The 10309-nt window shown below is 43.5% G+C and overlaps 1 protein-coding gene across 1 annotated transcript in view; it reads right to left on the minus strand.

Annotated features, from left to right (window-relative positions):
• CA6 (carbonic anhydrase 6) overlaps window positions 1-4553 on the minus strand; it is a 40683-nt gene extending 36130 nt beyond the window's left edge. The window contains exon 1 of the mRNA XM_030537617.1: window positions 4198-4553. The gene's annotated coding sequence lies outside the window, so the exon portion shown is untranslated. The remainder of the gene's footprint in view (window positions 1-4197) is intronic.
• Between the last annotated feature and the right edge of the window lie 5756 nt (window positions 4554-10309).

Here is a 10309-nt window from a genome sequence, read left to right on the forward strand (position 1 = left end):
CATGTGCTTGCTACATTCTGCAGTTGTATTGAGAAAGCCCCTGCAAATAGAACATCAGAAAAGAGAAACCGACAGAAAAACAACACTGGAATGGATTGGATAGTACAAAGGATGGTTAAAGTGGGTGGCAGACCCATGCACCCCCAGCTCGCTGAGTTGAATCCAGCCTAGGCTGGTAGTGGTAAAAAACGGTTACAATGGGTATGTAGTGTGGAGACGGCACACCAAAGGTAGCCTTCATCTAGCTCGCTCCAGTAACAATAGCAGAGAAGCTGCTGCAGCACAGGCTGTTGAAGGGGCCAGGACCTTCAGTACATACCTGAGCAGCTGATGCAATTTCAATACTATTGTTACTCAAAGCAGCTTTGATCTAGCTAGCTGTCTACAGGTATTGCAATCACACCTCCTGAAAGCAGTGCTGACTTCCCTTATTTCCTGGTCAGGGCCTCTGAGCGAGTGATTTCGGCCCAGTTCCTGGTCAGCCGGTGTGTATTTCACAACAAAGCAAAACACTGGGCACTAGTGGTTTCCCTTGCCGGAAGTCTAAGCAGAGAGACCAAAGTCTGAGTTGGCTCAGAGAGCATGTGTGAGGGTATGGGAGCTAAACATGATTCTTTCAGGCTAAGGTTGAGATTGGTGGGGGGGCAATGCAAAGGAAACTCATATTGCTGCTGCTCATCCTGCACTTGTTCTGTGCATAGAGGATGTTTCTGTCCAGTCCTATCAATCTGGTGCTTTTCACAAGCATTAAATACTCACCGAAACAAGTAGGTGAATTATTTATTAATTTACTGCAAATTTATTGTAATATTCATTGTTGTTTTTTTAATTAAATTGCAAATATAATTCCATAAGGACAAGTCAAATTAATGACTAATCAGTTCCTGGATTTGACATCTTGTTCATAACTGTACAAGACTTCAAATGCTAGGAAAAGATCAGAGCTGTAAAGAACCCAGAATCTACAGCAAGGTGCAGTACAGTATTCAGCACGTCAGCATCTACCCAGGTGATTACTTAATGATTTTTCATAAACGTTTTCTCTTGTCATAGTTTGCTTAAGGGCCACCCAGAGGATTGAGGGGGCCTGGGGCAAAGCAATTTCGGGGGCCCCTTCCATAAAAAAAAGTTGCAATACTATAGAATACTATATTCTTGTGGAGGCCCCCAGTGGGGCCCGGGGCAAATTGTCCCACTTGCGGCCTCTGCGCCCCCCCCCCCCCCCGCGGCTCTGGTTTGCTTTAGCAGCAATATCCTTCAGGTTGTACCGTTCTTGGCAATTCATGATTGGCTGGATTAAAAGCCTTTGTTTTCACCTCAAACCTTCAATGTCAGATGACTGCATTTGAAATTCCCTCTTCGCTTGTGCCGTAAGCATACAGCTAAGGGTAGCATAAAATCCCTCCTTTACCTGTAAGGGGTTAAGAAGCTCAAATAACCTGTTTGGTACCTGGCCAAAAGGACCAATAAGAAAAGAAGATACTTTCAAGTTGGGGGCAGGGAGGGAGGTTTTGTTTGTGCTCTCTTTGTTTGTTCTCTCTTTGAAGGAGAGAGAGAGAGACCAGGGCAGGAAAAAACATCTCCTAAAAACATACCTAAAATAAGCATCTAAGATTACAAAAATTGTAAGTAAAGCAAGGAAATGTGTTAGATTATCTTTTGTTTTAGTTTGTGAATTTTCCTTATGCTAAGAGGGAGGTTTATTCCTGTTTTTGTAACTTTGAAGTTGAGCCTAGAGGGGAATCCTCTGTGTTTTTCTTTTTATCACTCTATAAAATTACCTTCCAGCCTGATTTTACAGAGGTGCTGCTTTTACTTTTTTCTTTATAATAAAGTTCTTCTTTTAAGAACCTGATTGATTTTAGCATCCTAAAAATAAAGGGTCTGGTCTGTCCTTTTATTAAGGGTAGTTGGTTGGTATATTATTCTCAAGCCTCCCCAGGAAAGGGGGTGAAGGGACGTAGGGGGATATTTTGGGGAAATAGGAACTCCAAGTGGTGAATCTTTGTCTAAATCACTTGGTGGTGGCAGAAATACCGTCCAAGGACAAGAAAAGGATTTGTGCCTTGGGGAAGTTTTTAACCTAAGCTGGTAGAAATAAGCTTAGGGGGTCTTTCATGCGGGTCCCCACATCTGTACCCCAGAGTTCAGAGTGGGGAGAGAATCTTGACAGCTTGTTTTAACTTTTTTAGCCTTCCTTGCGGCTTCGATATATTTATAAATACCTCTGTCCTGAAATTTGAAAATGGACATGTGATCATTTTATATATAAAAATTACTCCCTTTCTCATTCTAGGCATTAGGATAGAAGGACTAATGACTGACTTGCATTGACATTATATTTTAAACAGGGCTTTGGAGCTGTACTCCAGCTCCATTCCAGCTCCAGGCAAAAACCTGCAGCTCCACTGCTCTGGAGCTGCTCCGCACTCCAGCTCCAGGCTCCATTCCAAAGCCCTGATTTTAAATAAGGTACCTTCCCATTAGTCTGATTAGAGACTAACAAATTTATTTGAGCATAAGCATACAGAGACTATGAAAAGGTGGAAGTAGCCATACCAACTCTAAGAGGCCAATCAACTGAGATGAGCTATCAGCAGCAGGAGGAAAAACAACTTTTGAAGTGATAATCGAGATGAACCATAGAAGATGTGAGGATATCATGTTCTCTGTATGTATAAATATCTTCTTGCTGTATGTTCCATTCTATACATCCGATGAAGTGGGCTGAAGCCCACAAAAATTTATGCTCAAATAAATTTGTTAGTCTCTAAGGTGCCACAAGTACTCCTGTTCTTTTTATAGATACAGACTAACACAGCTGCTCCTCTGAAACCTGTCATTATTCTCATTGGTGCATGTGTACACAACAGTGCATTTACATATATGGACACGTAGACTGAGGCATTGCATATAACATATGCATGGACGTGCTCAAACCAAAGTCCACACTGTCACCCACTAAAAGTCAGCATTTTACCTATCACATTTTAAAGTACCCGTGAAACCATGTATCTGATTGAATAAACCCCTTGAGACCCTCTTAGATGGGGGAACCTAATCCACACAACCTCTGGCCTGGTTCTCAAGATCCATAAGATCCTCGGCGCATCCCAGCTGGTTTCATAATGAACTATTGAAGAGTGACTGTCACACCAACCACCTAATCCAAAGCCCATTGAAGTCAGGCTAAGACCCCAAGTCAATATGCATGAATCTCAATCAGATCAGATGGCAGACTGAGGTCGTTGCAGTCATATAGGATTTGTAACTCGGTTTCTTGAGAGCAGATTCTGGCTTGCCTATGCTCATGGGACAATAGTACGCAGACACATACACCTACACACTATCTAGGTATTGATATCAGCTCAAGATCTTGGCACCTGAGTACCTGCATTAGATCTAAAAGGCTCAAACTTTGTATAGGAGCTTCAGCCAAACCCTGCTAATTATGCCACAGGTGGGTTGATAACTGGGGTGTTATGGGTTGGCAATTACTCCCAGGCAATGAGTTTCAATCTGGCATTTAGGTGCTGGCGAAAGGCGGAGGTGCCTTTTGGAAGCATTCACAATACTTCCATTTGTCTGTCCTTAAGAAATCTGTGTAAGGGATGGGGTGAGTTAGGGAAGAAGTGGAAAACAAAGGTCAAAATAATTTCAAAATAACCATCATGCTAAGTCATTTCATTATCCCGGTGCATTAAAACCTAATCAGTGGCTCAATGGCTGCAAAAAGCATGACAGCAGAGAGAAAAGCTTTGAGATTCAGCACCAGGAGTCAGGCAGGCAACTGTGAATAAACATTTAAATATTCATTTAAGGCAGTGGTCCCAAACCTTTTTCGTCTGGCGGGCGCCAGACGAGCCACGGAGGACTGTGGCGGCGGACGAGTATCTGCTGAAATTCCACCAACAAGTGGCAACGTCAATAGGCATCGCCGCCGAAAAACAGCGTCCTCTAGAGGCGTTGACGGCGAAATGCCGCTGATTTTCAGCGGTATTTCAGCGGTGATGCCTCTGGATGACGCAGGTTGTCGGCGGCGATGCCTATTGACGTTGCTCATCCGCCAACCAGTACCCAGGTGCACTTAGATGCCCCTGCAGGCGCCATGGTGCCTGCAGGCACCACGTTGGGGATCCGATTTAAGATTTTTAAAAGACGCCCACAAACCAGGATTAGTCTAACGTGCACCATTACCTTTCTAAAGTCTGCTTCTTAAATAGCTCGGTCTGTAGAGTTGATAGAGAGAGGAAATCAGAGCATCAGAGTGCTGACTGCTGCTTCCATTACAGCATTTCTCTGGACCACCAACACCCTAGCCATGCAGTGATGAGTTAGGCCAGAAGATCAGGAAGCCTTGATTTCAAGGATACTTGGTCCCAGAAAGGAATCCTCAGCTGGAAGTTCTGCTTTTGGTGGGAACACATCAAAAAAATGCGAGCTGGCAGGCAAACATGAAGAGATCTGCTGGATATGGTAGATGTGGATGATATGTAAGCAGTAATATGGTCAAATTCACGCTCCTCAGGTGTGTTGTGAGGTTCTAAGTAGACTTCCCCACTCCTGCAGCACTCTGGATGTGCATACAAGGTGCTGTAAGCCCACACCCTGGAATGTACATTGTGTTTATGTAACAGGCTATTGGCTATATTAAAGAATTGACTAGCAAGTCCTGATCTGTGCAGGTTGTGGTCTTGTGCTTACATGCTTTGGAATCCTCAGCAGATAATCTCAGCCAGGCGTTTCATGGCAGAGTTGCATTTCTTAACCCTCGTGCTGAAAAATTCAAACAGGAGTGGAAGCAGGATTGCCCCCTCAGATACTAGAGTAATGAGCACAGGATAAATGATTAGATGCACATCGTCTGTAAATTTATCACAGTCCATAACAATAAGGGGAATAACTAGGCTGGCTGTCTATAAAAATCCCATTGAAGGAAAATGATTTTAGACCATAAGGAAATTGAATTATATTCCTAGGTGGTGAGACATCTATAATGCATACCTGTATTGTTACAAATGTGTTCCAACGTTGGTCTATTAGTGGATGTCAAAAGCACTTCACAGTCTTTAATGTATTTATTCTCACAGCACCCTTGTGAGGCAGGGTCGTGCTATTATCCCCATGCTACAAATGGGGACTTGAGGCACTAAGAAGGTAAGTGACTTGCCCAAGGTCACACAGGAAGTCTGTGGCAGAGCAGGGTATTGAATGCAGGCCACCCAAATCCTAGTTTAAGGCTCTAACTCCTGCACCATCCTTGTCACAGAATGTGGAGAGAGAGCACCACTCACTCAGATAGCCAAGACACACACCACACAGGCCTGTGAGAAAAATGGGGCAGAACAAACCCCTAGAACTGGAAGAACTCATGGGTCAGGATTTATCGAACTTAACGTGCCAGTACCCTGCATGATATAAAGCAAAAGGAAGCATCCGTCTCTATGCAGAGCTGCATTTTTCACATAGCCATATAGAAAGCCCTGATCCCAACAGGTATGGTAATATGATGGTAATAGTGATGATGGGGCAGAGTAGGCTAGAACAAAGGATTGCCAATTCTTCTCCAGTCTGCATCTGCTGTGATCCCAGCAGTCTATTAGCCACCTCTTTTGTTTTATCCCTGCAGAAATACTGTTTTCTCATCATTTAATGCCCAAATCTGGAAAAAATACCATAGGGCTATGAGGAGGCTGAGTATAGTTGCTCCCCCTAATAAACTCAGAGACCCCCCCACATATTTTAACTGCAAATGTCCAGACCCTGCTTACTCAGTCAGAGCACCAAGTCCAACAAGGAAGCCTGGAGAAATACTCTTGCAGACTCAGCTTTGGCTGTGGGACAGATGGATTGGAGGATGTCACTCCTTCAGCAGTCCGCACTGGTTTTGGCCAAACCTTTAGCATGATGGACAGGAGCAATGGACCCAGCAGGGCTTCACCAGCTGTAGGCTGAGAACAGCTGATAGTGAAAGATGATTCAGTGAATCCAAAGAGGAACAGCTTCTCTCAACGGCCCTTTCAGTGGGGGATGACTTGTGTAAATCATCACATTCTTATTAAACACCCAAAGGAGGGATCACCACTGGCTCCCCAGAAGCAACATACTAATTTCCAAACTTGGTATTCTGTTCTGCATATTCTATTTGTTGTGAACATTATGTTCATTTACAGACTAGGCTACTACTATATATCAGAGCAAATAATTCTCATTTAATACTTTTATCTGATGAATTTGTTTCTTCATGGAATATCTGTGAACATATTGCAATTCCTGAAAGGTATTCATCACGTAAGTGGCAAACATTTTTTTACTATTTGGCTTGGTAATGAACTATTACTTGCTACTTGAAACCTGCTATTCTAGCTGTGCTGCTTAGTTGCGATAGGTTAGATAAGTTGCTTGATTTTTGTGAATGCCCTGACCTGCGTGCACATTTCCCACAAATAGGTGTACACATGACTTCGAAATTTGCCTTCCACAAACATTTGTCGGTGAAAATGGATTCTTGGCTTTCACGAATGGTGAACACAAAAGGGTGTGAGGACAGTTCAAATGGATTTGTTTAAAAATCTAAGTGAAATTTCACAGTATGTTTTTGTCAATATTCACCTACCTCGAATAATAAAGTTCAGACTCATTCTCTCACCAATGGGTTCAGTTATCTTCCCACTCATATTTGTTTTTCTGACTTTGGCTGACTTTCAGTCAAAGTCTGTATTGGCCTGGCATCTTAACTAAGACCTGGCCTACACTTAAAATGTAGGTCAACATAGTTACAGCGGTCAAGGGTTGAAAAATCCACACTCCTGATCGATGTAGCTATGGTGACCTAACCCCCTGCCGACTGTGCTTTTTTGGGAGGTGATATTCCAACACCGATGGAAAAGCCCCTTCTGCTGGTATAGGCTGTATCTGCACTATGGAATTATGCCCACATCGCTCCCGAGTGTAGACATACCCTCCTTCTTGTGCTTTATTTCATTTTAATGACAGTACAGCTTGCAGAGATCTGTGCATAAGAGGCACTATGTGACCAAATGCAATGAATATAATTGTCTGAACTGTTCCGTTTCCAAATCTCAATTTCAATACTTTAAAATTGTTTCCCATACAATTTCTTGGTGCCTTTCCAAGGTGTGTGTATTAACGTATATAATGCCTGCATCTGCAACTTTCATTCCATGCATCTCAAGAAATGAGATTTTTTTACCAATGAAAGCTTATGCCCAAATAAATCTGTCAGTCTTTAAGGTGCCACCGGACTCCTTGTTGTTTTTGTGGCTACAGACTAACACGGCTACCCCTGATACTTGTATTAATGTATTTTCCCTTTGTGTATGCATTGTAGCCATGATCCCTATTTTATGTATTGCTACCAGCCCCTAACTTGCAAACACTTATGCATGTATGTAAGTTTACTCAGGTGAGGCGTCACATGATTTCAGTGAGATTACTCACCTGAGTAAAATTACATACATGCATAAACCTCTGCAGGATCAGGACCCTAGCTTGGATTTTAACATCAGTAAACATTTTAAATCCCTCCAATATCTATAGATATTGAAACCGACAGATCTATGGCCTTTTTCTCACATATAAAGCCACTCAGGTCCTGATCCAAAGCCAATTAAAAACAACGGAAATAGTCCCATGGATGTCAATGGCCTTTGGAGCAGTGCCTCTTTAGGCATCTAAATCCAAACCGTAGATTCTCAAACCTCTGCTTGGGTGCTGCCTAACTGTGTAGGTGCCTACAGTCCCTAGGCACCTAAATTTCCACTAGAAAATCCCCCTAAAAATCTGCCAGTGAGCATATGCACAGCTGCCTCAGTCTAGGCCAGGGGTAGGCAACCTATGGCACGCGTGCCGAAGGCAGCACGCGAGTTGATTTTCAGTGGCACTCACACTACCTGGGTCCTGGCCACCAGTCTGGGGGGTTCTGCATTTTAATTTAATTTTAAATGAAGCTTCTTAAACATTTTAAAAACCTTATTTATTTTACATACAACAATAGTTTAGTTATATATTATAGACTTATAGAAAAAGACCTTCTAAAAACGTTAAAATGTATGACTGGCACGCGAAACCTTAAATTAGAGTGAATGAATGAAGGCTCGGCAGAGCACTTCTGAAAGGTTGCCAATCCCTGGTCTAGGTGCTTGAGTTCCTAACTCATACCTAAGCCCCAGCAGAAGCCTCAATCTAGGCATCATCCCACCTATTTTGCCTGTGCGGCCTGATCCTCTAGGCATTCTCTGAAGCTGCCTACCGGACTGGACTCCGCACAAAACAATGCAGTGTGGGTGGTCTAACCATGGGGCTGAAAGTTTAAAGGGGTGGGGCTTCACCTCATTTTTTTGTGAGAAAGGGCTTAGGCACCAAACGCCAGGAGCAAGGACATGATTGTGAATTCTAAGTGGAGGGAGGTGCTTCCCTCCAGCCCAGATGTAGGCACCTAAATCCTTTGACTTACACTGCTGCACAGTCATTATCATGAAATAAAGCCCTTTAAGAGGTGGGGCTTAAGTCATCCCCCTCCTCCTCAGCACTTGCTATTGGCCAGCTTAAGCAGCTCGCCCCTTGATATGCTGGCTTTTGTGAATCCTATTCTTAAAAGCACCTAACTCTCCACATGCATTGTATAGGGAGCCTGGGCACCTAATTCATGGCTGTGGATTCCACCTGGCAGCAGGGCGCCTCAGCATTAGGCATTGCAACGCTGAGTCTGAGTCCCTTTTGTGGATCTAGTCCTGAGCTTTGCCACAGAACGAAAAACTCCCCTTCATGTAGATCCGGCATTCTTTAGACATCAAAATGCCTGTCGTTAACAACGGTGGCTCTGATCCTGCAGACCCTTATGCACACAAGCAGTCCTGATGAGCTCACGCCCATTAGTGTTTGCAGGATTGGGACCTATGTTGTTCCGTCTGTAGAAAGGGGATAGAACTGTACAGGGACATCTTCTTCCAGAGATTTTGGGGGGGGGGTAATTAAAGCATGAGTGACAGTTTCTGTGCTACCTACAGAGAGTAGCTTTGTATTATTTGTATTTTTTAAATATTTGTTATAATAGAGCCTGGATGCCACACCAAGAGGGGCTATGTTCTGGTTTGTTCTCTATGTAAAAATGGAAAATTGCTTTTCAAATCTCTTTATGAGACAGGGCTGCAAGTCATCCCCAGAGGGGTGGTTTAGCTGAATCCAGAGGTAGGGATGAGGGGTAAAACCCTCCAGAGAGGCAAGGAAATCCTCTTTCCCCATTCCCTTTCAGTATCACCATTGCTTTCCAGCCACAGAAATCTTGTTGCAAAGTGGCAAATGAAATGTCTTAGCTACATTTTCCAATCTCTGATTCTTTGGCCTTCCTAGATTTTAGGACCTGAGTTTCTGAATAGTTAGTAAAATACAAAATGCCTTGCTGTGAACTGCTACCCTAATTGACTGCTTTCCATGGTTAGCATTACCACTAGCTATACTTCTCCAGTACTCAGTCCTACTGGAACAAGCACTAACAGGAAGACATGACATTTTTGGCAGTTGTCTTGCTGTTCTCCATCAATGTGTCTGCTGGTTTCATGGATACTTCCACCTGCCTTTCCTAGAGCTTGGAATGGATAAAAATGTTAGGGGTGGGGAGATGAATGAAAAATCTTGCTAGGAACTGGCATACATATTGCATACTCCATAAATTATCTTACCCTTAGCTGCTCTTCCCCAGGTCCTGTTCCTTTGGTTCAGCCAGGATAAATCATATTGCTAGAGCTGACTTTAGCTTTATGAATGGAAAATAGTATTTTTCAAAATCTAACCTAGTACTGTCCAAGTCATTGCAATTGCCCCTAATCGTTCCCTTCCTGAGCTCAACTTTTCCACTGTCTGGTACCTATTTTGGCTTTGCTAAAGCTGAGACCGTAGTTTTCTGAGTGGATAATAATGTGCTACAAAAACTGAGGTGCAAACTGGCCTACTCATTCCATGTTCCTTGATTATTCTCCTCCCAAGCTGTGTATTCCTTGTGCTTAGCCTGTGACTCGGTTGCACGGTGCCTGCAAGCTGCTGCCTAGTGTATTTGGTCAAAAGCGGTGCTAGTCCATCCATCCATCCATGCGGACTCCTAAACAGGAATCTTTTGAGGGCTCCCCCCTTTATGCAGGACTAATTGCATTACTTCCTCAAACCAAAAAAATGGACCAACACGAATGCCCTTGTTCAAAAGTCCAAGCTCAATGAGATGAACGGTATTTGGGTGGAGCAGTAAAGCAGGGGCCCCTCGAGCAGCTTGGGGGGGTCTATGTAACTGCTCACC

The sequence above is a fragment of the Gopherus evgoodei genome, chromosome 18, assembly GCF_007399415.2.
Source record: "Gopherus evgoodei ecotype Sinaloan lineage chromosome 18, rGopEvg1_v1.p, whole genome shotgun sequence".
Lineage (NCBI taxonomy): Eukaryota > Metazoa > Chordata > Testudines > Testudinidae > Gopherus > Gopherus evgoodei.